At 41.2% G+C, this 25,760-nt stretch overlaps 1 protein-coding gene across 1 annotated transcript in view; it reads right to left on the bottom strand.

The window, feature by feature from the left end:
• Positions 1–15,270, bottom strand: part of Acsm1 (acyl-CoA synthetase medium chain family member 1) — a 62,137-nt gene extending 46,867 nt beyond the window's left edge. Inside the window, exons 1-2 of the mRNA XM_031388071.1 lie at positions 15,217–15,270; positions 15,170–15,177 (exon numbers count right to left, since the gene is read on the bottom strand). The gene's annotated coding sequence lies outside the window, so the exon portion shown is untranslated. The remainder of the gene's footprint in view (positions 1–15,169; positions 15,178–15,216) is intronic.
• Positions 15,271–25,760: the final 10,490 nt, after the last annotated feature.

The raw sequence follows: 25,760 nt of genomic DNA, 5'->3' as shown, positions 1-25,760 counted from the left end.
AAAAAAAAAAAAAAAAAAGAAAGAAATCCAGCAGCATAAGTTCAAATTCCACTCACTCTCTGTGTAACTAGGAGCAATTTACTTAACCTCCTTTTTCAACACAGATGGACTCACAACACCTATTGACCTAAGCAATGGTAGTGATGGATGGCTGAAATTCTACAAGACACAGCACTGGTAAATACTCTAGAAAGAGGGACTATCAATGGTTAACTCTCTCTCTCTCTCTCTCTCTCTCTCTCTCTCTCTCTCTCTCTCTCTGTGTGTGTGTGTGTGTGTCTGTCTGTCTGTCTGTCTGTCTCTCTCTCTCTCTCTCTCTCAGTCTCTCTCCCGGGAAATGGAGTAATTAAGCCTGACACAAAGAAATGGTGTTTTAACTTCTGCACCAGGATTAGAGGAAAGAAGTGGGGATTGGTGCCTGAAATAGACTGTATAGACATAGCATGTGCCACAGTGCATGTTACAGCTTTCAGAGACACCCATATATATGTATTTCTGTCTGTCTTCCTGAGGTGGAGATCCCTCTATATAGCTCTGTCTATTTCTGTTAACTATGTATCAATACCTAAAATTACATCTCTATCTCTCTCTATAACTACATAGCAACAATTACATCAAAGCTATTCTAAATATAGGTCAATATCTATCTATTCATCACAGTGTTTGTTGATGGACACTGAGTATTCAATGTAATATTAGATTCTTCCCTTGTCACATTTTAAAAACCTGGGAAATGAAAGCTGGAAAGAGAAAAATCTATTGTGTCTATAAAATATCTGAATCATAGAACAACTTCTCTTTCATTTAAGAAACACTTATTATCAGGGTTCCACATGTGTTTTTAGATCCTATCAACTGGAGGAAGGTCTGATGTCTTATGGAATATACTCTGAAGGCTCTATGAAATGATCTTAGAGCCCAATGTTATGAGGTGTTTTAAAGTATATTCTGGAAACAATTTGGCCATGTGTATTTGAGGTGGGCTGGGCCCAGGACTCTAGACTTATATATGCAGTGCCTTAGGAATCAAATGTGTTTGATAAGCTCTTGGACACAAAATGTTATTTAACAGATTGACATGTTCAATGTGTCTTAGGGGAACCCAGAGCAGTAGAGTCACGACATGACTTTTGGCTTTGGCTTTACCACCTAACAGTTCTTTGGTTTGCAGCACTGTTTTTGAAGGTACAAAGATGACACCTAGTACCTTGATTCCAAGGTTAACTAACTAGTGGCATAATCATTTTGCCAGCATTGAACCTAGAACATACCAAGAATTTTAAAATGTTGAGGTATCTTTCAACTACCAACACTTATGAATCTGTCCTTCCACCGTGTGTGTGTGTGTGTGTGTGTGTGTGTGTGTGTGTGTGTGTGTGTGTGTGAATGCACACATGTGGAAGTCAGAGGGCAAAGTCAGGTTTTCCCCACGCCTCTCCACTTTAGTTTTGGGAACAAGGTCTCTCGCTGAACCTGATGGTAGCTGATTTGTCTAGACTGATTGCTCAGCAAGTCCCAGGGATCCTTTGGTTTCTGCTCCCCAGAACTGGGATTATAGGGATCGTGTAGGTTGCTTTACATTGCTGTGATAAACATCATGACCAAAAAGCAGCTTGGAGAGGAAGTAGTCTTTTTGGTTTACATGTCCTGATCATGCTCAGTCTTTGTGGGAAGTCAGAGCAGGAGCACAAACATGAGCAGGGAATTATTGAGGAATGGCACCTGCTGGCTTGTGCTTTATGGCTTTCTCAGCTTGTTTTTTTTTTTTTTTTTTTTTTTTTTTTTGGTATCAGGCAAGGTACCAGATGTGGCACACCCACAGTGAGTTAGGTCCTTAACTTAAACAGTCACTAATCATGAAAATTCCCCTACTGTTTGATCTGAAAGAGGTGTTTTTTTTCAATTGAGGTTCCCTCTTCCTAGATGACCTGGCTCATGTCAAGTTGACAAAAAACTAACAAATGAAAGGCACACACTGAAAGCTAAACACAGCTCACATATGTTTCCAGATATTTCTTTCTCCAACATGCCTATCATTGTAACGCAGTTAAAGAAAGAAAATGGTAGAGAAATTAAATGATTTGACCAAGGCCATAATTTGTAAGTGGCGTTCCCAGAACTTAAATAGGATCCTCAAGTTTAAGGCTTTTGTAGAAGATAGAAATAACACACAGACACACAGATGATCACAAGCAGTCACACATGCACATATGCACACACACACACACACACACACACACACAGAGTGAGGGCAGGGGCTGAGGCAGGAGGGGTAGAGGTGGATGGGTTTGGTCTTACCTGGTACTGTGAAGGACACAGGTAGACTATAGCTAGGTGAGAAAGCTTGTAGGGTCTGCTCTCTGTGCACAATATTTCCCAGTTCTGGGAACACAGCTTTGGAACTTGGCCCCTGGCTGAGGAAAATGTTGAGCAGATAACTTCAGGAATTGGATGATGTTGCAGAGGGGGAGGAGACGTTTAGTTAAGAGGGCAAAAAGCAGTGCAGACTTCCAGCAGGGACAGTCAGCTAGGGAAAAGGACTGTGTAGAACCTTCCCCATTCTCATGCGCTACTCAAGGTGGGACAGGATAAGAAAGCTGGAATCTTCATAAGTTCTTAGCAGCTAACCTGCTCTCCTTTCCCAGTTTGCACCCTTCTTTTTCATTAGTATGACAGCTGAAGGGCCACACAGCTTCATAGCTAAGACCCATGCTCCAGAGACACAGAGATCTCAGCATGAGCCTCTGCTTTCCCAACACCTGTCTCTTCCTGAGTGAGCCCCTTGCTCCATTCCCCACTTTATTTGTAAAATGAAAATGACAGATTCTTAGGATTTTGTTCACTTGTTAGTGTTTGACTAGATGACTCGTGAAAGGCTCATAACATGCAATGATAGAGTGTGTTGGCTGTTTAATTCTAGCTAAGAGAAACGATTCTGTGTGGGGGTGGAAGGTAAGGTCTTTGTAGTTTTCAAAGGTTTAGGCTTAAATTCTGGATCTGCTGCTTGTATGAAGAAACTCCGAGTAAGCCATATGGTACGTGATTTGGGGCAACACATCAATAAAATGATGTTGTCTAGGTTATTGTAAGCTTAGCTCTATGAAATCTTTGAAAGGATTAGTTTAGTCAGTAGAGAGCCTGACACAAGAATTTAGCCACAGACTGGATACTGATATTGCATTGATTGTTTTATAAAGGCGACCATGCACAGTACCTGAGTAATTCTTTGCTATTGCTCTGATTTGGGGGATTATTGGAGAGTGGAGGACCTCCAGGTGTTCTGGCTTGGATTTTTCAACACTCTTACCCTTCTAGTCTCTGTTGAACCTGGGATAAAAATACTTTGGCTTAAAGTTACCACTAAAGAAGGCAGAGGGGAGGGCAAGCCTGGCTGACCTCATGTTTCCTGGCTGACTGATTTATTGTAAATTTTAAACACAGAGTAGGTGTTGCTTTGGGGAGAAGGATAGGTAGGTGGAGAGAATGCAGAGTGAGGTGATTGGCCACAGTAAGCTATACATTAAATACCCAAAGTGCCAAAGTGCAAAACTCTGAGAGTGAAGTGGAAGACAGGTGGCCACTTCTGCAAAGCGAAGCAGGAGCAGGGAGTAGAACCTGAGAGATACCATCTGGACCCGGCAGGTGTCTGCTGAGCTACCACACTAATACATGGCCAAGAGGACAGCCCCTTGAGTCTGACAGTCTGAATATGAGTCTGGATTTCCTTTTTTTATTAGTTATTTTCTTTATTTACATTTCAAAATGTTATCCCCTTTCCTGGTTCTGCTCTGGAAAAAAAAAAAAGCACCCTATTCCCTTCCCCCTCCCCCTGCTCACCAACCCACCCTTTCCTGCTTCCTGGCCCTGGCATTCCCCTACCCTGGGGTATTAGAGCCTTCACAGGACCAAGGGTCTCTCTTTATACTGATGACTGACTAGGCCATTCTCTGCTACATAAGCAGCTGGAGCTGTGAATCCCATCATGTGTACTCTTTGGTTGGTGGTTTAATCCCTGGAAACTCTGGGGGTACTGGTTAGTTCATATTGTTGTTCCTCCTATGGGGCTACAAACCCCTTCAGCTCCTTGGGTTCCTTCTCTACTCCTTCATTTGTGACCTGTGCTCAGTCCAATGGATGGCTGTGAGCCTCCACTTCTGTATTAGTCGGGCACTCTCAGAGCCTCTCAGGAGACAGCTATATCAGGCTCCTGACAGCCAGTACTTGATGGCATCCACAATAGTGTCTGGGTTTGGTGACTGAATATGGGAAGGATCCCCAGGTGGGGCAGTCTCTGGATTGTCCTTCCTTCAGTCTCTGCTCCACACTTTGTCTCTGCAACTCCTTCCATGGGTATTTTGTTCCCCCTTCTAAGAAGGATCGAAGTATCCACACTTTGGTCTTCCTTCTTCTTGAGTTTCTTGTGGTTTGTGGATTGTATCTTGGGTATTCCAAGCTTCTGGACTAATATCCACCTATCAGTGCATATATACCATGTGTGTTCCTTTGTGATTGAGTTACCTCACTCAGGGTGATATTCTCCAGATCCATCCATTTCCCTAAGAAAATTGGAGATATACTACCTGAGGATCCAGCAATGCCACTCCTGGGCATATACCCAGAAGATGCTCCAACATGTAATAAGGACACATGCTCCAGTATGCTCATAGCAGCCTGGATTTTACCAGTTAGCAGCTCAGTGGCACTGTGAAGGTTTCTATCCACCTATGTCTTCATTACAAGTGAGTCTGCAGTAGAGAAAGGACAAATCTGAAGACCCTATGTATACTCTTCTTTCACATCAGCCCTGATTGCAGTTAGCCTATGTCACTGAACTAAAGGTCTAGACAGTAAACTCCAGTGTGAACACTTGACCATGTAAAGAATCATGAACTAATCTGTGCTCTCTTCTGATTCAGTTCTGCTGGAAGCTGCACAGAGACATGACACCACAAGGTGACATCCACACTGCCAGTCGTCCCTTCTAGATAGCCTCGTTTAGTGGAATTTCCACCCTGGACCTTTATACAGACTAACTTCTGTAACCCTGTAAAGAGCCTATGATTCACTCACTCCTTATAGACACTCACTGATCATCAGATGTGGCTTTGAATGTGCCAGACAAGGCTATTGCTCTCTAGAACTTCCCATGGTCTGTGATAGAGAGGCAAAAGACAACAAACAAAAACCTCAGAGTTCTGGGTTCTGCAGTGACATTCACAGCAGGTCATGATTTATAGATAAAGAAACAGATGCTGAAGCTGCTCTAGAACACTTCCAAAGTTACAGAGGACATTATACAATACAGGGCAGGATTGAATATTATTCTACCTAAGCTAATTTTTACCACTCAGTTCTCTCAACAATATTCTGCTTCTGCAAGTGTTTGATATGCCTGTGTTTTTTTATCGTCTTACCTAGGGGATATTTACGAGCTGGCTTATTGAACTTGTTCTTTCACTGAGGAAATGAGCATTGGTTGAACAGAAAAAAATCTTTCATTGTCTTTCCATTGTTTGGTCATTCTTATCAACCAGATCTGAAGAAAATTGTCTCTGGAATGCTATAAAATCCTACTGTAGTTTAATCTTTGTTGTGCCCATAGGAAGGCATCAATGGCTTCCTCATTCACCTCAGATTTGGTGTAGAATAAGATTTTGAAGACAGTTCCAAACTCCTAGTACACTGTAAGCCCTTTTCAAATGGCAGCTTTCAGGGTTGAAGTCAGTTCTATATGGATCCTCTGTAGTTATTATTTCTTCATCTGAAGATGATTTGATCCCCCATGACTGTTGTGATAATTATAAATTATATATACACCACTTAGTAGAGTGCCTAGCATGTGTTAAGGGTGCCATTATTATTGTTAATCATTAGGAGAGTGGAATGGGATGAGAGAAGTAACGATTAGTTCCTTTTGTTTGTTTAGTGTGCTCATGCAACACAGGCCGAAGGTTGGCATAAGATTTAACAGGTATCAATCAGATCAATACCTTCAGTATTAGAGGTCTATGGGATTTAAGAGTTTCATTATTTAAAATTTATTCTCTCTATTCTCTCTCTCTCTCTCTCTCTCTCTCTCTCTCTGTGTGTGTGTGTGTGTGTGTGTGTGTGTGTAAAATGTGAGAATGAAGGTATGTGCATGCCAGATGACATCAGGAATCAATTCTCTGCTCCTATGTTAGGCAGAGTCTCTTGTTTCTACTGAGCTGGATAAGTGGCCTCCAAGCTTTCAGGCAATTCCCTTGTCTTCGCCTTCCATCTGGCCTTAACAGTGCTAGAATTATAGATGCATGGCCTCAGATCTTGAATTTTTATGTGGGTTTCAGGGATCAAACTCGTGCAATCAAGTTAGCATGGCCAGCACCCTTACCCACTGAGCTATCTTGATGGCTCTGCATTGGATTTTAGCTCTCTTTCTTTTTTCTCTTTCTTTCTTTCTTTCTTTCTTTCTTTCTTTCTTTCTTTCTTTCCTTCTTCCTTCCTTCCTTCCTTCCTTCCTTCCTTCCTTCCTTCTTTTCTTTCTTTCTTTTTTCCTATTTTTCTTTTCTTCTCTCTCTCTTTCTTTCTTCAGTGCTGGAGACTGTTCAAGTTCTTGCAATTGGTGGCCATGCACTTTAGTACTGGGCCACATCTACAACCTGATTACTTCTGAAGGTCCTCTTACCTCAAAGAAATTGTAAACATAGCTCTATTTAAACATACAGTACAGCCTCATGACATGTGTTTTTTTCTTTCATTGACTATGTTATGTATGTATGTATGTATATATGTATGTATGTATGTATGTATGTATGTATGTATGTATTCAAGACACCCTGACCAAGGTGACTTATTAAAAAAATCATTTAATTTGGAGCTCATTTCCAGGCAGTAATAGAGTCGTTGACTGCCATGGCAGTAGGCAGGCAGGCATGGTGTTGGAGCAGTAGATGTAAGCACTTAGCTCTTAGACCAACAGCTGTCTAGTTGGACTTAAGGCCTTCTCAGTAGGAGTGAGTTTGTGCCTAGTACTGTAAACCTGGCCAACCACCTGTGGGTGATGAGGTGCTTGGACCTTAGAAGAGAAGCTACTTCTGCCACTTTCCTAAACCAGAATAACTTCTAACTTTGTTCTAAGTAACTATCATCCAAATATAAGTAGTTCTTCCTCTTCATCAAAGAAGCACCTATGTGAAGCAGATGGGGGGTCATTACAGAAATCTACAACTTGTCAGGCTGACTGGGCTGTCCTGCCCCAGTTGATAGATATGCAGCACAGTTGCTACACCAAAGGCTCAGGAACATTACTGGAGATGGGATAGAAAGGTTCTAAGAGTCAGAGGCCCAATATGTCTGCTGTGAGATGAGGTCTTCTATATATGACAGGGAAACTGTACCCATGAAACCACAAAGGTTGCCTAAATAAGACCTGTATAATGGAAACATCCATTGACATGTCAGCATGAGTTAGACAAATTTTACAAGGTTCTATCCCTACATAAGGAGCTATAGACCAGTGGTTCTCAACATGTGGGTTGCTACCCCTTTGGGGGGGTCAAATGACCTTTTCTCAAAGGGGTCCTCTAAGACCATCAGAAAACACAAATAATTATCCTATGATTTATTACACTAGCAAAATTACATTCAAGAAGTAACAGTAAAAATAATTTTATAACTGAGGATCACCACCACATAAGGAACTGTATTAAATAAAGGGTTACAGCATTAGGAAGGTTGAGAATCGCTGCTCTAGACAAGTAATGGCTGCAGAAGGAGAGGGAATCAGAGATGAGTCTCCTGACAGATTATCCAATCCCAGGTGCTCATCCCTAAACAGTTACAGCAGGCAACACTAGATGGGCCCATATACATATTTGGACTGTGTGTGTAACAATGATTAAAGGGGGGCTCATGAGTTTGAGAGGGAGTAGGGGGTATGAGAGGAGTCAGAGGGCAAAGAAGGAATGCTGGAAATGATGTAAATTTTAAAAAGAAAAAAGGAAAACATGATATATTCTCTAAACAACAACAAAAACAAAAAAAACCAAAACATCCCCGCCCCCCAAAAAACCCAAATCCAAAACCAAAACCAAACCAAAAAAACAAGAAATCAGTGGATAAAACTGTTGACCTAAATTTGGATTAGTAGATAATAATTTTAATAAGTGTTATAGAGCTGTTTAAGAACTTAAGGGAATCATGCTAAAGAGAAACAGATAACTTTTAGCAGAGAAATAGAATTTTTAATTGGGAATCATTAACTGAAAAACTAGTTGGTTTAAGTTAAAAATTAATTGACTAGACTTTCTGGTAGAGTCAAGAGGACTGAAGAAACTCAGCGAACCTGAAATTGAATCAAAAGAAATAATCACTCAGAATAATAGAGAAAACTTGGAAACTGCAAGTGGAACATCAGCAGACCTTAGAATCAGCTAAGTGCCAGAAGAATGGCCCAAACTAGCTCAGATTTTGGTGAAAAACATATGGTTATGGATTCTTAGAATAACAGAATGAAGAAACAGGAGAAATAGAAAAACTACTGAGGCATATAACTGTATTTCTTCTTAATGAAAAACAGAGGTGGGGGCTGAAGAGATGGCATGACAGCTATGAATGTGCACCACGTTTGCAGAGACCAGATTTTGGTTTCTAGTTTGAATGTCAAGTGCCTCATGCTACCTGTAACCCCAGCTCCCAGGGATCTGAAGTCCTTTGCCCTCTTCTGACTCCAAGAGCATCTGTAAGACACTTGTGGAGAAAGGAGGGAGGGGGAGTGAGGGGAGGAAGTGGGAAAGGAAAGAAGGGAGAGGGAAGAAGAGAGAGGGCGAAGGAAGGCATACAATAAATATTTTGAAAATAGAGAAAAAGTTGTGAATGTAGACAGAGGAAGACAACACAAGAAGAAAATGGCTCTTTTCACCCTGAGTGTTAAAAGAAACAGAAGGCTAGACCTCATCAAAGTAGTTCATTAGGTAGCCCTTCTTCATATCCCCACAGGTAATCTTCAGACAAAAGGGCTTCAGTGGAAGATTGTGACACCCAGAGGCTCTGAGACCTAGAAGGGGTTTTTTTTTTCAGTGTCAGACAGTGGGTTCAGTTTCCAGACCCAGAAATGGCTCCATGTCCCTGTAGCCTTGGTTGAAGTCTTCTGTGACTTTGGTTTTAATGCCAAAAGCTTTGCCAAGGGACCAGCCGTGAGTTCATAACATTAGCATATTAGGAGACAGGTCTGCCTCACCTAGTCTCAATTGCAGATCCTGAAATGACACTCTATCTCAGCTTAGCTCATCTCAGCCATATGGTGACATAAGTTATTGTACATAGACACAAAAGAAAGTGTGTCCATGTTGGTCTCTAGGGCATGCTTGCCAACCCTGGAACTGTAGTAGTTTCCAAAAAGGCCCCAAAGCATGTGTCTATTCCAATTGGAATCTTACCTGCTCAAAACAGCTCAGGCCTGCCTGGATAGATCTCTAGGGGTACATTTACCAACTCCAGTCACAAAGCAGACTCAAAGATCCCAGATCTCAACTCTTAATCTGTGGTCTGAGAGCAATTCTGACATATCAGGGCCAAGAAAACATACCCAGCTTATTCTTCAGGGCAGGCTTGCCAACCTCAGTTCCTCAGAGGATTCTGTAATAGCTCTTAATCTTGGCTTTCCTTTCTCTCAGATGCAGGTTGATAGCAGACTCAACTCTGAGATGTATGCATCGGAGATGGGCTTAAAGACTTGAACTTTGTCTTTGATCCTAAAGCAAACCTGCAGCTTGATTACAGGCCCTCTTAGCCTCAGATCGCATTGGTATGGTTGGACCCAAGACCCACACAGTTTCAACAGCAATCATAGTGAGATGTGAGAACATTACAGTCATCAGCAAGCCAAGTAAAAGATCTGCCTTATACTCTGGAACAAATGCCAATCCCCTTGCTTTAAGTCCTGGAGACAGTCTAGTTCATCCATGGACCATCCATAAAGGAAGACACCTACCCTGCAACTCCCACACAGAAAGACACAGAGGGACTCCCTCCTGGACTTCAGATTGGGCACAAACCACATCCAAACACTTGTTTCACTAGGAGATTCTTTCTCAAACAGGGAAGAAAAGTTCAAAGTGGCTGCTTTCAGAACCCATGTCTGCTGAACCCCTTATGAGGCCCACCAAACAGAGACGTCATCAGCAGCCATGAGACTGGTTCTGAGAACATCTGACTGAGATCTCAAGGCAAAGCTCAGCAGCTCAGAGATCTGAGAGAAGACCTCACAGAGCTAAAGACACTTTCTAAGGAATGGCAGAAGTGTTTGTTCCTCCAAACATATGGAGCAACGCAAAGATTCACTAAATAAAAATGAATCTGGTAAACTGAACACCAATAAAGAAAAATAACAAGGCTGGAGCAGCTTACCACAGAAATTAGAGACCCGTGAGTTGGAGGAAGGAGAATTCAAAGTGTTCATATTACAGAAGCTCAGTGAGGTGGAAGAGAACATACTTAAGAGGAAAAATAAAGAAATTTGAGGGGAAAGTAAACATATTTATCATTAAATGAAATATAAACATTTTTCCAGAGACAATCATAGGCAGAAATTATAAAGTATGAAATTGTAATTTAATTTGTATAGAAATTAATTTATGGATTGAGTTGGAATTTATACATAATTTGAAAAAATGATGTAGATAACTTCTGCCAATATGCTGTCATTGTGCTGTGAATTTTACTGTATTCACAATAAAATTATGGTCCATAATCCTGATAACTGGGAGGTATAGCAGACAATAGAATGTATGAGGGTAATGAACAAAAGAATATATGGATGCTTTCATATCTCTAGTCAATCTAGTGATGGATGATGTCCTAGCCAAAACCAAGTAACAGAACACAGAGACCCCAAATAAGAAACAACGGGAAAATGAACAGTGAGAGTCATGGGATTTCTATAGAAAGTGGTGAAGATTCACCCAGAGACTTCTAGAACTACTAATTTGATGAATTTATAGGATGCAAACTTAAACTATAAAAATCAATGGTATTTCTATACACTACCAACAAAATTACCTAAATAAACAAAAGAAAAAAAGAAGGAAACCCAAAAAATAACTCCATTTTTAGTAGTTTAAGAGCAAAATAAAATACTCGAAAATCATTTTCAAGAGGTAGCAGACCTATGTACTGTATAGAATAAAATATTGATGGAAAAAAACCCAGAAGACAAATAAATAAAAATATATCCCAGGTTTATGGATATGGAGGTTATTGTTGCTAAAATTTTCATAGTATATACAGTGATCTGCAGATTCAATACAATACTTCCAATTCAAAATTCCTACCAACTTCTGTGACCATGACTACCTAAGGTGACTTTGAGCAAAAAGAGTAAAGCTAGAATCATTGTAGTAATGAACTTCAACTCTGCAGAACTTTAGTGATCAAACAAATGTAAGCAGACTTGATAATAGAGGCACACATGAGTGGAAGAGAATGGAAATCTTAGAAATAAGCTCATATATCTGCAGTCAGTTTAGCCCAACTGACACACCCAAGAAAAGAGAATAGATCGAAGGTGTCTCAACACACACACACACACACACACACACACACACACACACACACTGGGGGAGAAACTATATAAAGTGACATATATGCTAATTAGCTTGATTGTACGAATCTACAGTGTATATCTATCTATATTAAAATATATTGTATATACCCTTCACATATACAGTACATAAATTTATCAGTTGTACTTCAACAACACTGAAAAGTTTGAAAGTAAACCCAATACTAAATATAAACTTAAGTAAATCCAAATCTCTCAATGGCTTACAGGTGTAGGGTGGCCATTGTTGTAAATTCTGGGTTCTATATTACACTTTTCACTGTCCTTGGTTGCTCTCTCAGTCCTCATATCCTGCTTTAAGTGTGCTACAAGAACAAGACACAGGCTAAAAGGCTTAAACCACAGGATGTATTGTCTCATAGTTATGAAGGTTAGCCACATGAAGCAGGTATAAGCATGGGTGGTTCCTTCTGAGGCTGTGAGGTTAGGTTCAGTCCAAGGCCCTTCTCAGCTGATGGATGTTCATCTTCATGTCCACATGATATTTTCTTGTATATGCCTATATCTGTGTTTAGAATTTTCTTCTTGTTTAAGACATCATTCATACTGGGTAAAGAAGCCCTCTTTTCAGTTGACCAGTATAAACACATCAGGGAGTGTATGTTTCTCAGTGACCCATCACAGCATCAGTGGCCTCCTCAGTGTTCCCCCAAAGGGTAGGGATGGTGGTCGAATTGGTTGTGAATGTCAGAGACAATAAACCTACCCAAATGCATGAAACCAGTTTGTTAAGATGAGAAACTAAAGTCATTATCATAAATCATCCCTTAAAGCACAGTAAGATGCCAGTGTCTATTAATTTTTCCTTAATCTTCTTTCGTCTGCTTCCCTTGGTATCTCTAATGTCTATAGTTTAAATTTAATGGGGAAAAAGAAGTTTTATTTTATATAAAAGTTTGAATTTATTATTAGTGACCCCCCCCATGTTCAGGTGCATGTCACTATGTACCTAAGGATTTAGGTGTTCATAGGACAACTCTCCAGACTTGGTTCTTGCTTTCCACCTCTTCCAGGCAGATTCTCTCCTGTTTCTGCCAAGCAATGTACTCCAGGCTAGTGGGCTTGTGAGCTCTTTCACATCTTTTAACAAGAGTGCTGGAATTACATTTGTACACCCCGGACAGATTTGATGTGGATTCTGGGAATTTCTGTTAAGCTTACCCAGTAAGCACTTTTAAGGGCTGAGCCATACCGCCAACCTTATTTGTTTAAACAGTCCCCTCAAGGCACAGAATGATGTCCAGAGCTAAAAACCACTCCTTGGCAGCTGAATAAATAAATCCTGGGCATATACTAAGAAGATGCTCCAATATGTAATAAGGACACATGCTATACTATGTTCATAGCAGCCTTATTTATAATAGCCAGAAGCTGGAAAGAACCCAGATGTCCCTCAACAGAGGAATGGATACAGAAAATGTGGTAAATTTACACAATTGAGTACCACTCAGCTATTAAAAACAATGAATTCATGAAGTTCTTAGGCAAATGGATGGAACTAGAAAATATCACCCTGAGTGAGGTAATCCAACACAAAAGAAAACACATGGTGTGTACTCACGGATAAGTGGATATTAACCCAAATGCTCCAAATAACCAGGATACAATTCACAGACCACATGAAGCTCAATGAGAAGGAAGACCAAAGTGTGGGTGCTTCAGTCCTTTTTAGAAGGAGAACAAAATACTTACAGGAGCAAATACGGAGATAAAAGTATAGAGCAGAGACTGAAGGGAAGGCCATCCAGAGACTATCCCACCTGGGGACTCATCCCATATACAGTTACCAAACCCAGACACTATTGTGGATGCCAAGAAGTGCATGCTGAAAGGAGCCTGATATGGCTGTCTCCTGAGAGGACCTGCCAGAGCCTCACAAATACAGAGGTGGATGTTAGCAGTCGACCACTGGACTGTGCGCAGAGTCCCTAATAGAGGAGTTAGAGAAGGGACTGAAGGAGTTGAAGGGGCTTGCAACCCAATAGGAAGAACAACAATATCGACCAACCAGACCCTCCAGAACTCCCAGGGACTAAGCTATCAAAAAAGGAGTACACATGGCTCCAGCTGCATATGTAGCAGAGGATGGCCTTGTCATGCACCAACAGGAGGAGAGGTCCTTGGTCCTATGAAGGCTTGATAGATGCTCCAGTGTAGGGGAATAGAAGGCAGGGAGGTGGGAATGGGTGGGTGGGTGGGTGGAGGAACACCCTCATAGAAGCATGGGGAGGGAGGATGTGATAGGGTGTTTCTGGGAGGGAGAAAACTGAGAAAGGAGATAACATTTGAAATGTAAATAAAGAAAATATCCAATAAAAATAAATAAATAAATAAATAAAAGTAATGAATAAAAGAGAAAAGAAATAAAATAAAAGAGAAGGCTTGAGTGCCTCCTGGTGGTCAGACTAGCTGTTAATCAATATCCGTGAGCCTCAATGCCTTTCCCTCTGGATTAGCCTGGGTTCTGCCTGAGAACCTTACAGCAGTGATAAGGCAAGTAATCTAAATCCAGACACACTCTTGCCTTGGACAATTGACATTTTTGTCTGATGGAGATCTTGGACACCAGTAGGCTCATGTCAACTAGACAAGCAAGCCAAGGTAGACCATGGAATTGAGGAAAAAGGTTGATTTCTAGAAAATTCTGCCTTCATGCTATTTCCTCTCACTATTCCTAGACTGGGCCTGGAACAGCACAGAACTAGCTTGTCAATGTCTGGGGTTTCCTGGGACTCTATTTCATCTAGTTGCCAGGGAATGAAAAAATAATGAACTTTCTTAGAGTCCAGAGGGAGTTCCAGTAGGGAGCTCATGGGTAGTGTGTCCCACTAAGAATAAAGAAGACCAATTCTGCCTCACACCAACTGGACCCCTCCAGATTCACCTTCCTCTTGATACTGTCAGAAAGAGGCCCCAAACACCAATGTACTGGTTTTAGATGGGGATAGCTGACAACGGGTAATGGCTTAAGACATTACTCGAGCTTCTGGAACATTCTTCATTATAATATTTTTGCAAAGGTAAATAATGACAGAACAACCACACTGCTTTGAGAGTAGTGCTCTGTCCCCTGGGTGTGCTTCCATGGTGCAGATTTTAGGTATCATGCTCCCATACGGGTTCCATTGCTTGGCTCGCTAGAAGTCTGGACCTGTCAAGTTGACCATGGATTGGTCACTTCTTCACCTGACCTACAGTCCCAGAGTACATCAGTTGTCTTATTTTAGGACCTCCCCCTTTGTCAGTCCACAGCTACTCTATGGAGCTAGAAGATGTAGAGAGGGGAAGATGAAAATAGAAACACTGGATCTTAGTGTCTACAAAACTTCCTTCTTTCCTGCTCATAGCTCCATGTTCAGGCTTCCCCCTCCAGCTCCCTTTTGCAGCAGACAGGCTCTTGTAGAGGACAGAGCAAATAAAACAAGCAGTTATTTTCGGACAATAGTGCACACAACCTATTGGCCATGCTGGGCCTGACTGTCCCTGGATGTGTGAGGAAGCTTCATGCTCTCCTTTGCCGTTCCCCTGCACGTATATCTCTCAGACAATTATTCCTTTCCACTTGCTTACCTGAACCTGTGTGGGAACCGTGACCCTTGCTTTTCGCAGACGAGGATAAAGAGGGTCCAAGTGAGGAGTGTTCCCTTCGTGGTAAAAGAACCAGAAGCGAGACTCACTACCTTCAGCTCCGAAAGTGAGTGACTTTCCCAAAGGGCCCCGTCTGCTTCCTTTAAAGTAAGGTGACACCACATGCCCTGCCCTATGAGACCTGTTGGCTCTTTCCTTTTCTTTTCCTCATCAATTATCTTGAACTATTTTGACCTAATTATTTCTCAAACTTTGGCTCACAGATGGCTCACCTTTGCGTCACTTCTTGTTTCTTGCTTGGAGCTTTCTTGGTGTTTGCTTGGTGCTTGCTCAGTACGTACTTGGTGCTTGGTGCTTGTGCTTCTTGCTTTATACCACCTTCCTTCTTTTTCAGTGCTGCAGATGAGAAACACTGTACACAACTCGAGAGGGTACTCTAGCATTGACTATATCCCAAAACCAAATAAAAGTGGTATTAATTCACCATGAAACCTTCTATCTCCATACCAACTTTAAAATGAGTTTTAAGTGCCAAGTCAAATGAAACTAAACACTATGAAAGCACAGGTTGTTAGCATTAGTAAATCCTGTTAGGCCATAGTTTGCTGCCAAGTATTTGAGGCTAGTTTTGCTAAGAGGGAGATTTTATTTTCACTAGTTGTTTATTGCTATGGTAACATTGTATAAATAACTTTCAATTCTCAGGAAGTTAAACTAACATGTATTTTCCTTCCTTGGGTCTGGGGTTCTGGGCAGGGGGAAGCTCTGGGCTTACTTCTACTTTGTCAAGGCTTTGGTTCGGATGACGGTGGCTGCCTCATGGTTTCTCTCTTTATGATTGTGACAGACTGCCATAGATTTAAGTCAAGCCAGGTTAAGCATGTTGAAACCTGCTGCCATCTTACATCTGCTACTTACATTTTTGTGAATAAGACAAATGTTCAACTTCAGGGAAACAGAAATCTGGAATCTTCTCATGAGGTAGAGGGAGCAGTAATAGCTGCTGAATCACAGTAGACTCTATCCTAGAAGACCAGAAAACCTACAGGGAGCAAAGTGGAGCTTCCTAACTGGCTGGAGGGAGAAGATTTTGGTTCAGTCACAACTCCTGTCCTAGTACTGGGTTCTAATGAGGCTTGCGTAGCAGTGGGTGAGTAGCTGAAGAGGGAGCTGACTGTTGGCCAGAATACATGAGCGTTTGTCACACTGCTCACTGACTGTTGCTCAAGTCACTCTTTCATAGGCTACAACCTTGAATCTTTATAACCTTTCTCTTACACTTCCTTTCTCTCTTTCTTTCTCTCTTTTTCATATTTTCATTTTTCTTCCTTCCTTCCTTCCTTTCTTTCTTTCTTTCTTTCTTTCTTTCTTTCTTTCTTTCTTTCTTTCTTTCTTTCTTTCTTTGTTTCTCTTTTCCCTTCTTTCTTTTCTCTTTTGTTTTGTTTTTCGAGACAAGGTTTTTAGAGGCATGCACCACCACTTCCCAACCACACCCTTTTTCCCATTCATATTTGGAAAGTGTAGATGGCAAAAACTGCTTCTATCCTTTCATATGTCACAGCTCAGCCAATAACTACCAGTGTTCTGATTCACATGCTCTACTGAACGTTGGCTGGGTGAGGGAGACAAGTGCCCAAATGGGCTCTTTTCAGTTCCTGCTGTGGCTATTCATAGCAGTGCCATACAAGTCTTTTAGAGTTGTTCCCTTCCTTCTTTATGATACTGTACTACCCTTCTTTCTCCTCAGAGTTCGTGGGATCTCCCTACTCAGTGTTATGTCTCTTCAAGAACCTATCCTCAGTAGCCTGCCATTCCTCTCATTCACCCATCTCAACACTCTCCTGAATTGATAATTACCTAAACTACACTCAAAGTCTTGATCTCCCTCTGAGCTCAAACTTGAGTATCTGACTAACAAATCAGTGTTACATATTAATGTTAGATATACAAGACATTAATATTTAGCCACTAGCACTGCTATCCTGAACGAGCACAGCCATGGAGTACTCCCACCTCCAAACCATCTGGCTCAGGAAGTGCTGAAAGCACAGACCCAAGCTTTCCAGGTTAAAATCCCCAGAAGTCACCCTTCAGCATTCCCCTCCCTCCAACCCCATCTCTACTATTCAGTCATTAATTCACCAAAATTCCACTAAGAATATGTTTCTCTAAGCACATCTCAATTTCCCTTTTGCCCAGTGTCCCCTCAGTCAGCACAATGACTTAAAAGTGCATAGTTGACTGAGCTTTTGCTCTGAATTAACTACTTTAATGGCATTACTCTTTAGAACAAGTGCGAATTCCTTAACACGTGATATGGTGATCTCCTTAGTCTCTGTACAAGTTGACCATGTTTCTTAGACAACACAATCTCTAATGAAGTGATTCACCTTCTCTGGGGATCTGGGTCATGAATTCTCCTCTGTGCTGGAGCAAGTCTGGACAAAATGCTACAGCTTGGGTACTGGCAGCTCTAGGGGGTCTCTCACACTGAAAGCTGGAGTTCTTGAGAGGAGGTAGAACCTAGAGGTGGCCTAGTAGGTCATTTTTGGTCATTGGAGACAGTAGGGGTATGAGATTCTGACCCTTCCTAATTTCCTCTCTTCTCACTGGCTTCTGAGGTGACATTTTGTTCTATTATATATGTTTGTCATCAGCTGAAGGTGCTGTCTTACTACAGGACTAAAACAGTGAGTCCAGCCCACCATAGGCTGAAAATTCTGAAACTGTGAGTCCAAAATAACCTTTTTTCTTGATATGTTGATTAATTCAGAGTCTTTGTTTTGCCGTAAGGACTCTGTTGCTCCTTCAGTCACAGTAATGGGGCTGGGAAGCTTGACACTATCAACACAGATCCAAGTTCATGTTCTTGCTTTACCTGAAGCTCCTCTAGAGCCAAAGGTAGAATGTATCAATCACTACTTGTTGACACCAGGCATCGCTGGGCAAAACAAAGAGTTTTACTGATTTTAAAAAGTTATTTATTCTATTTTATGTGTATAAATGTTTTGTCTGCATGTACGTCTGTGCACCACATGCATACTTGAGGAACTGGAGTTAGGATTGGTTGTGAGCCACTGTATGGGTGCTGAGAACCAAACCCAGATCCTCTGAGCTAGCCGCATGTGCTCTTAACTGCCAAGTCATCTCTCTAGCCCCAAAACAAAGGTTTTACCAATGTGATTTTTTCCCAGTGACTTGGGGGCTGTTTAGGATGTTGTATACTCTCTTCTACAGTAGAGTTAATGGTCTCTTTTACCCAGAGGAGGAAGTTCCATTCTTTGTATGAGGGGGCAGTGTGCAAGCATATTATCACCTTGAGTGTCAGGAATACTTTCAAAGATGATTTAATTGTCTGCCTGTTGGCTGTATTTCCACCTATAATGACATCAGGAGAGAGGTATAGATGGTTGCTAAATTAACATGTTCCAAAGCACAGAAATTCAACGGTGTGGGAGGAGCACAATTTCCTGGCCCTGCTTTCCTCAGACTCATAACAATTTGCACTGTTTCTCTCACACATTCTTTGTAGCACTCCACTCTTATTTTAATAAATAGATCATTAGTGGAAAAACAAATTATAGCCTTGATCTATGTTGCTGTCAAAGTGCAAACCTAAAGACAGACTGAATGATGGAATACCTCAGAAAAATTGGGATAAAGCAATCACTGACAAAAGCCAGGGGTAGTCTTTATATAGATTCAACAAGGACATCATAATCTAGAGACTTTAACTCAAGCTTAATAACTAATTCCTAATAAGTTAAAACATTAAGAATGGTCATTCTCTCATCTTTACCTTCTCTTCCTTGACATTCCTTTCTGTCTACTCCAGCTCTCTGTGCTTCCAAATATTTTCTTCAATGACGTCATTACCTCAGTGACAGATGGCTGTGCATTCCATGAGACTCTGTTGTTGATTAGTAAAGTATGATTCCCCTAAACACAGAATTAGAAATTATTGTCTGTGATAGCTCTTGTCAGTTGTCAGCTTAACTATGTCTGGAATGATCTACAATCCAGAAATGGAGGGTATACCTGTGATCCAGATCTTGCAGGAAGACAACATGTCATTGATCCAGTTCTTGAGGATGGAAAACAATAGCTTTTGATCCTGATCTTGAGGTGGGATGACACATGCTTTTGATCTGGATTGACATACACCTTTAACTCTTATCTTGAGGCATATCTTTAATCTGGGCCATACCTCCTGGAGGTTAAATGAGGACAATGGAAGAAGGAAGGGATTGTTTTTTCTTCACCTGTTCACACTCACTTTGCAGTACATCCATTGGAGCAGACTTCTTCAGGATTCCAGCTTATACAGCATACTGGCTGAGATGCCTAGCTTCATAGGACAGAGAAACTACTAGATTCTTGGACTTTCCCTTCACATCTGGCCATTGTTGGCTTAGCTAGACTGCAGCTTGTAAGTCTAAGTTCTCTAAGTTCTGTGACTCTAGAGAAGCCTAACTAATACATTGCCTCAGAACATGGGAGTACTACTCAAGGATTGCAGTATCAGTAGTTTTATAACTCTTTGACTTATTTCCCATGAAGAGGTAGAATTTCTGTTTCTTCTTCTAGAATCTGGGACAATGTTAGTGAATGGATGCTTATGTAGCCTTTGAGGGTAGGTTTTAAAGGGTGTTTTAATCTTGTGCATGTTTGTGATGAAGTCAAAAGGGAACATCTAGTGTTGTCAGGTGCTAGCTACTGTTTTAAAGGAATACAAACTAGTTCATTGAACTTGCCAAGTGCATTAGGCTGGCTTCCAATCAATCCTAGGGGTTTGATTATCTCTGCTTATTTCAGTGCTATGACTATTAGCATGTTGAATTTTTATTTTATGTGGTGTCTAGAGATTGAACTCATGTCTTGCAATGCAGATGCTTTGTCAATTGAATAATAATACAACCATGATTTAATCTTAATTACCTATTGCCTTAGTTAAGGTTATTATTGCTGTGACAAAACACCCTGATCGAAAAACAAGTTGGGGAGAAAAGGGTTTGTTCAGCTTATACTTCAATATTACTATTCATTACTGAAGGAAGTTAGGACAGGAACTCAAGCAATAACTCCCTCTGGAGGCAAGAGCTGATATAGGCCATGGATGGGTGCTGCTTAGCTGCTTACTGGCTTGTTCCCATGGCTTGCTTAGCCTATTTTTTTATAGAACTGAGAACCCCTAGCCCAATGAGCCTGGATGTAGGCAGCCGTTTGGATACGATCGACAGCGGCCGCTTAGACGATCTCGTATCCAGGATGGCGCTGGTTCCTGATACACTGTAGCAACAGACTATTCTGCGCATGCGGCCTCCCGAGTGGGTATATACTGCGCATGTGTCCCTCCTGAGCAGGTGTATGCTAATGAGGGTTTGACAGGGAACCAATCCTGGAGGACTTGGTGGCTCAGGCTCGGGTATATAAAGGGCTGTCTCCAGACAGTCGGAGCCACTCCATGGAAGCAAGCCGACCTGCAGCACCTAGGAAGCAGAAGCAGAAGCAGAAGCAGAAGCAGAAGCAGAAGCAGCAGCAGCAGAAGCAGCAGCAGAAGCAGAAGAAGCAGCAGTAATATCAAGAAGAACCGTGCCATCAAGGAGAGCTGACACTTAACCTAGGAGAGCTGTAATACCTAGGTACCTTAAAGAGCTGTAACACCTGGGTACCTAGGAGAGCTGTAACAAAAGAATATTCCTGAGTAAACCGTCGAGAGAAGAAGTCCAGGTGTTCGGTCGTTATTGCTGCTGGTAGGCAGCAGAAGCGCCGCACACCTGATGACCCCAACCACAATGAGCTGGGCCCTTTCTAGTTGATCACTAATTAAGAAATGCCTTTAGTTGGATTTCATGTAGGCATTTCCTCAACTGAGACTCCTTTGATGACTCTAGCTTGCAAGTTGACACAAAATCATCCAGTATTCCTATGTAGTTATGAAATCCAAGATTACCATGTTGTGAGGAATTCTAGCCATGTAAAAAGGCCTCTATTTCTTATTCCAGCCCAATCAGGTTCCATGTGAGTGAAAGTCCTCTAGGTGACTCCTGAATGTATCAGTCAGCTCAGGCCACTGTACACAATATCAGAGAACCTGAAGACCAGACACTCATTATTAACAGTTGTGGAGTCTAGGAAATTCAAGATCAAGGTGGGGACTAGTTGGTTTCCTGTGATGGGGAAAGAATGATTTGGAAGCCAACTGTGACATGACAGGTATACTAAGGAGGGTTGTGGAGTTGTTGATTGATTACCGATTAGACTTTTTTTCTGAAGAAACAAAAACTTGATTCTCTTGGATGGAAAAAAGACTCCCTGGGGACATTGAAAAGCTCTTTGGGGCCATCAAAAACTCTCTGGAGCTGACAAAAAAGGGAGAAAAAAATCACACACACACACACACACACACACACACACATACACACATACACACACACAGACACACACACAGACACACACAGACACACACACACACACACACACACACACACACACACACACACTTGATGGATGAGGCAAGCTCCAAAACCTTTATTTTTCTTCCATAGCTTATATATCTACCAGGAAAATCTTTCAAGCAGTGTAAAAACCACAATGTGATTACATTCTATTTTTCTTTACATTCTATTTTTTATTTTTCTTTAATTACAATGAGAATACATTTTTAAAAAAGAAAAACTCACATATTCTTTAATATTCTCATATGAACAAATGTTTTACATATTATGGGTGAAAAACAAATTATTTCCCAAAATCCACATACATTCATAACCAAGCAACTTGTGATAAATTAACAAAGTGTAAGTAAACAAAGTAATTTTATCAGCCAGTTTGTCTTACTGGCAGGCTTCAATTTGTGGTTACAAAGACAGGATCAATTATTTTATTACTTAAAGAGTAATCATATAAAATCTTCAAAGAATCACAAATCTAAACTTTTATATGAAAACAGTCATTTCTACTTTAAATCCTCAGGTGCACATCTACACATTAGCATTTTTATTAAATTATATCAGGAAGCTGAAGGTAAAAATGGGTACAAAAAATTAATCATCACTTTGATCATCAGCCAACTTTAACAAGAGAGACACACCAGCTAGTACTAGTTAGGCTGCCACTATTCTTGTTCCCTGACCTCAAAAAGTCCTTCACTCGGTAATCAAACTTTCTAATGCCTTCAAAACTTGACGTTGTTCTCCAAGATTTTCTAGGTCAAAGCCACTAGCAAAAACCTGGGAAAGGAGATTGTAAATAAAGAAAACTTCTAATAAGTAAATAAAAAAAACATAACGTAGATTAAGTAGCTTATGAACAATAGGCACTTGTTACAATTTTAGAGTCTGGGGAGTTGGAGATCAAAATATTGCTTAAACCAGCACTGGATAAGGACCTATTTCCTGGTGTATAGATGGCTGTGTGCCCTTACATAATAGGGTACCTTTGGAAAAGCACCAATTGCACTCATGAGAGCTTACATCCAAAATCTATCCCAATGGGTAGCAGTTTTGACATAATGACCTTCAGACCATAGCAACACCATTACAACAAATTTAATTTAGGTTTACACACACCTGGTCAAATACAATATATTGAAACACTAAGGATGAGGGTTTTAGCAGATTAATCACAGGAAGCACAATCAGAAAACAAAAATCTTAGCCTAACTTTATTAACATGTAAACATCTCCAAATTCTTTCTAAGGGTGGTAATTGAATCATTAATCTGCTCCAGCAGTAATGCTTGAAAAAGATCAAGAACAATTACTGTAAATTGCCCAGGGAGGGTCTGGAAACCCCCTTAGAGTTTTGATACAACTCGTAAATTAGGGGGGGCCATGACGACCACCACAAGGGTGACAAGCAGAGTGATGCTCTATAACAGCATGAAGTCCTCAGGACATGTAGTGCCTCTCCAAGGCACACCATTCAGACCGTGCTAACCAGTGGGCCACATTCCATGAGTTCTAAAGCCATTTGCTGTTCCTCTTGCATGGGCCTTGACAGAATGACCTCTTTCTCAATCACTGTTCTTATAAAGCCACTAATCCCTCCATGAGGTAATCTACCTTCATGATCTCCACTTATCCTGGGGAAGAAGGGCCAGTACAAATACAGTCAACATATGAAATTGGGGGCAATTTAATCCCACCTATCAAATTCTTTCAACTCCCAAAGGTCCTAGATGCATTGGAACATGAACGTGTGTGTGTGTGTGTGTGTGTGTGTGTGTGTGTGTGTGTGTGTATGTGTGTGTGTGTGTATATTCCACTACTCCTATTCTTTCAAATTCCCAGCCTACAGAATTTTTAAGCGTAAGTGAAATGCTTGTTTTAAATGGCACCATTTGTGGTTAATTTGTTATGCCACAGTGTGCAAACATCATAGGCTGTGCATGTTGAGGGTAGATGCTGGTTGATATGCCTGCTTCTGAAAAGTCACTGTCGGGGTATTACATGCATAGAACCAAAAAGAACAGAAGGGTGACAGGGTCAAGTTTCCTCATGTGCTGAAAAAGACAAGAACTGGGACTTCTTCACAGTCACAGCACACCAACCTTCTTTAAAGGTACAGGCTACTATGGGTACTTCATCTAAGCCATCTAAGCTTCATCTAGGCAGGAAGGATGGAGCAGAATGAAGCGAGTCAGGGTCACAACTGAGGGACAGCATTGATTCCTCTTAAAGGTAAAGGGCTTCTGCTATGCACGACACCCAAAGCAGGGATCATAGGCTGGACCCAAAGTAATGATATATAGTAAAAATCATTCTCAAGGTGGGAGACACCTGAGAAAAGTAAGGTGGTAGCATTGCTTGTAACCCCAGGGCTAGGGAGGCAGAGACAGGAGGATCCCTGCTCCTAACTGGTAATCTCCAGGACCATGAGAAATTCTGTCTCAAAGGAGATGGACAATGTTCATGAGAATGACACTCATGGTTTTCCTTTGGTGTTCATATACCACATTCATGTGCATGTAAACTTTCACTCACTCGTGTACCTGAATATCCATGAACATGTATCCACACACACAATCTGTCTCACTATAGGATACTGATAGTTGGCCAAAGATTAAGAATGTCTGGCCAGGATCAGCAGAAAAGGAGTATAGGACACAGATAACTGATGTTTAGGTCAGATGGTATCACTCAACCGAAACCATCCAGTGCCCTCTGTTATGAGACAGCCTTGGCTGGCAGAGATTTTTCTCTAGTTCCAGAGTTTTCATTAGATGAAGTCCTGAGCCTGGCCACTTTAGTGTGAAAATGAGCAGAGAGTAAAGGCATCAAGAAAGGATGCTAGAAAGAAGAGAGGCTTTGAAATTATTCAAACATACCTTTGAGCTTTGCAAGAGCTGATCAATCTGTGTCTAAATATCAGGCTAACCCTAGAGATTGTCTAATGTCATCCTTTATCCTTTTTATTACCTTATTGTATTTACTTATTTAGTGTGTGTGTGTGTGTGCGCGCGCGTATGTGTGTGTGTGTGTGTGTGTGTGTGTGTGTACTTATGGAGGTCAGAGGACAACATGCAGGAGTTGGTTCTTGGGGATTGAACTCAGATCATCAGACTTGGTAGTAGGTTCCTTCACCTGCTGATAGATCACACAGGCCCCTTTCTTCTTTCATCTTTCTTTTAGTGAACCATGTTGGGTACCTGAAGCCATGTTTGTGTTAAATGTGGGTCAGACTCCATGTAAACAACTCACATCAGCCAATCAGATTTCATCTTTTTAGGATTAAGTTGGTAACACTGAAGGTGTAAGGTAACAGTGTCAGAGGGTAGGAAATGAGGAATGCTCATGTTATGACACCATCCTACATTTTCATATCAAGCAGGTTAAATAAGGATGCTCAGATGTAGGGTCAGAGGGGAGAGGGACGTGATCATCAACTCCTGTGGAGGTGCATGGAGTGGCTGCCTGCATCCTTGACCTCCCCATTGCTGACTATATCCCCATGAGTAATGGCTGACAGTCCATGAAATGTCTCAGATGTTGAAACAGAATATCTTTTCAAGTCTAATATGCTTATAAACCTTGAAATCCAATGAGGCTTAATTAAAATATTAGTTCTGGAAGACCCGGACCAGGGTTTATTTCCAAACCTCAGTGACTAATTTATAGGTTATTATTCTTGCGAATGCCATCTTCATGACCATCTTTCAGGATATGCCACCCAGAGTGTAACCCAAGTAAATGCATGAGCTTGTGCTGTCTAAAATGTGCACAATGTGACATGTACATACCTTGTAGATGAACTCTCTAAAACTTAACAACTTTTCTTAAGACAAATATCTGGAATATTGGATTTTCATACTTTAGAGGGAGGGAGGGAAAAAGGGAGGGAGGAAAAGAGAGAGGGAGGAAAAGAGGGAGGGAGGAAGAGGTGTTAGGTGGAGATCTTTTTTTTGCCTGAAGAATTCTGACTGATACAGACTGTAGTAGCCAAAGCAAACACACTGATGAAGCAAGAGAAGCTGCCCAAAGCACAGGTGTTATATAGACAGACCTTGTCTCTGTGACTTGTCTACTGTGTGACTGTGCATTATCCTCTCATCTCTGGTTTCTTTCTCTGT

This window comes from Mastomys coucha, unplaced genomic scaffold (genome assembly GCF_008632895.1).
Source record: "Mastomys coucha isolate ucsf_1 unplaced genomic scaffold, UCSF_Mcou_1 pScaffold21, whole genome shotgun sequence".
Taxonomy (NCBI): Eukaryota; Metazoa; Chordata; class Mammalia; order Rodentia; family Muridae; genus Mastomys; species Mastomys coucha.
The sequence above is the reverse complement of the archived record's forward strand: the minus strand, read 5'-3'. Positions and strand labels throughout refer to the sequence as shown.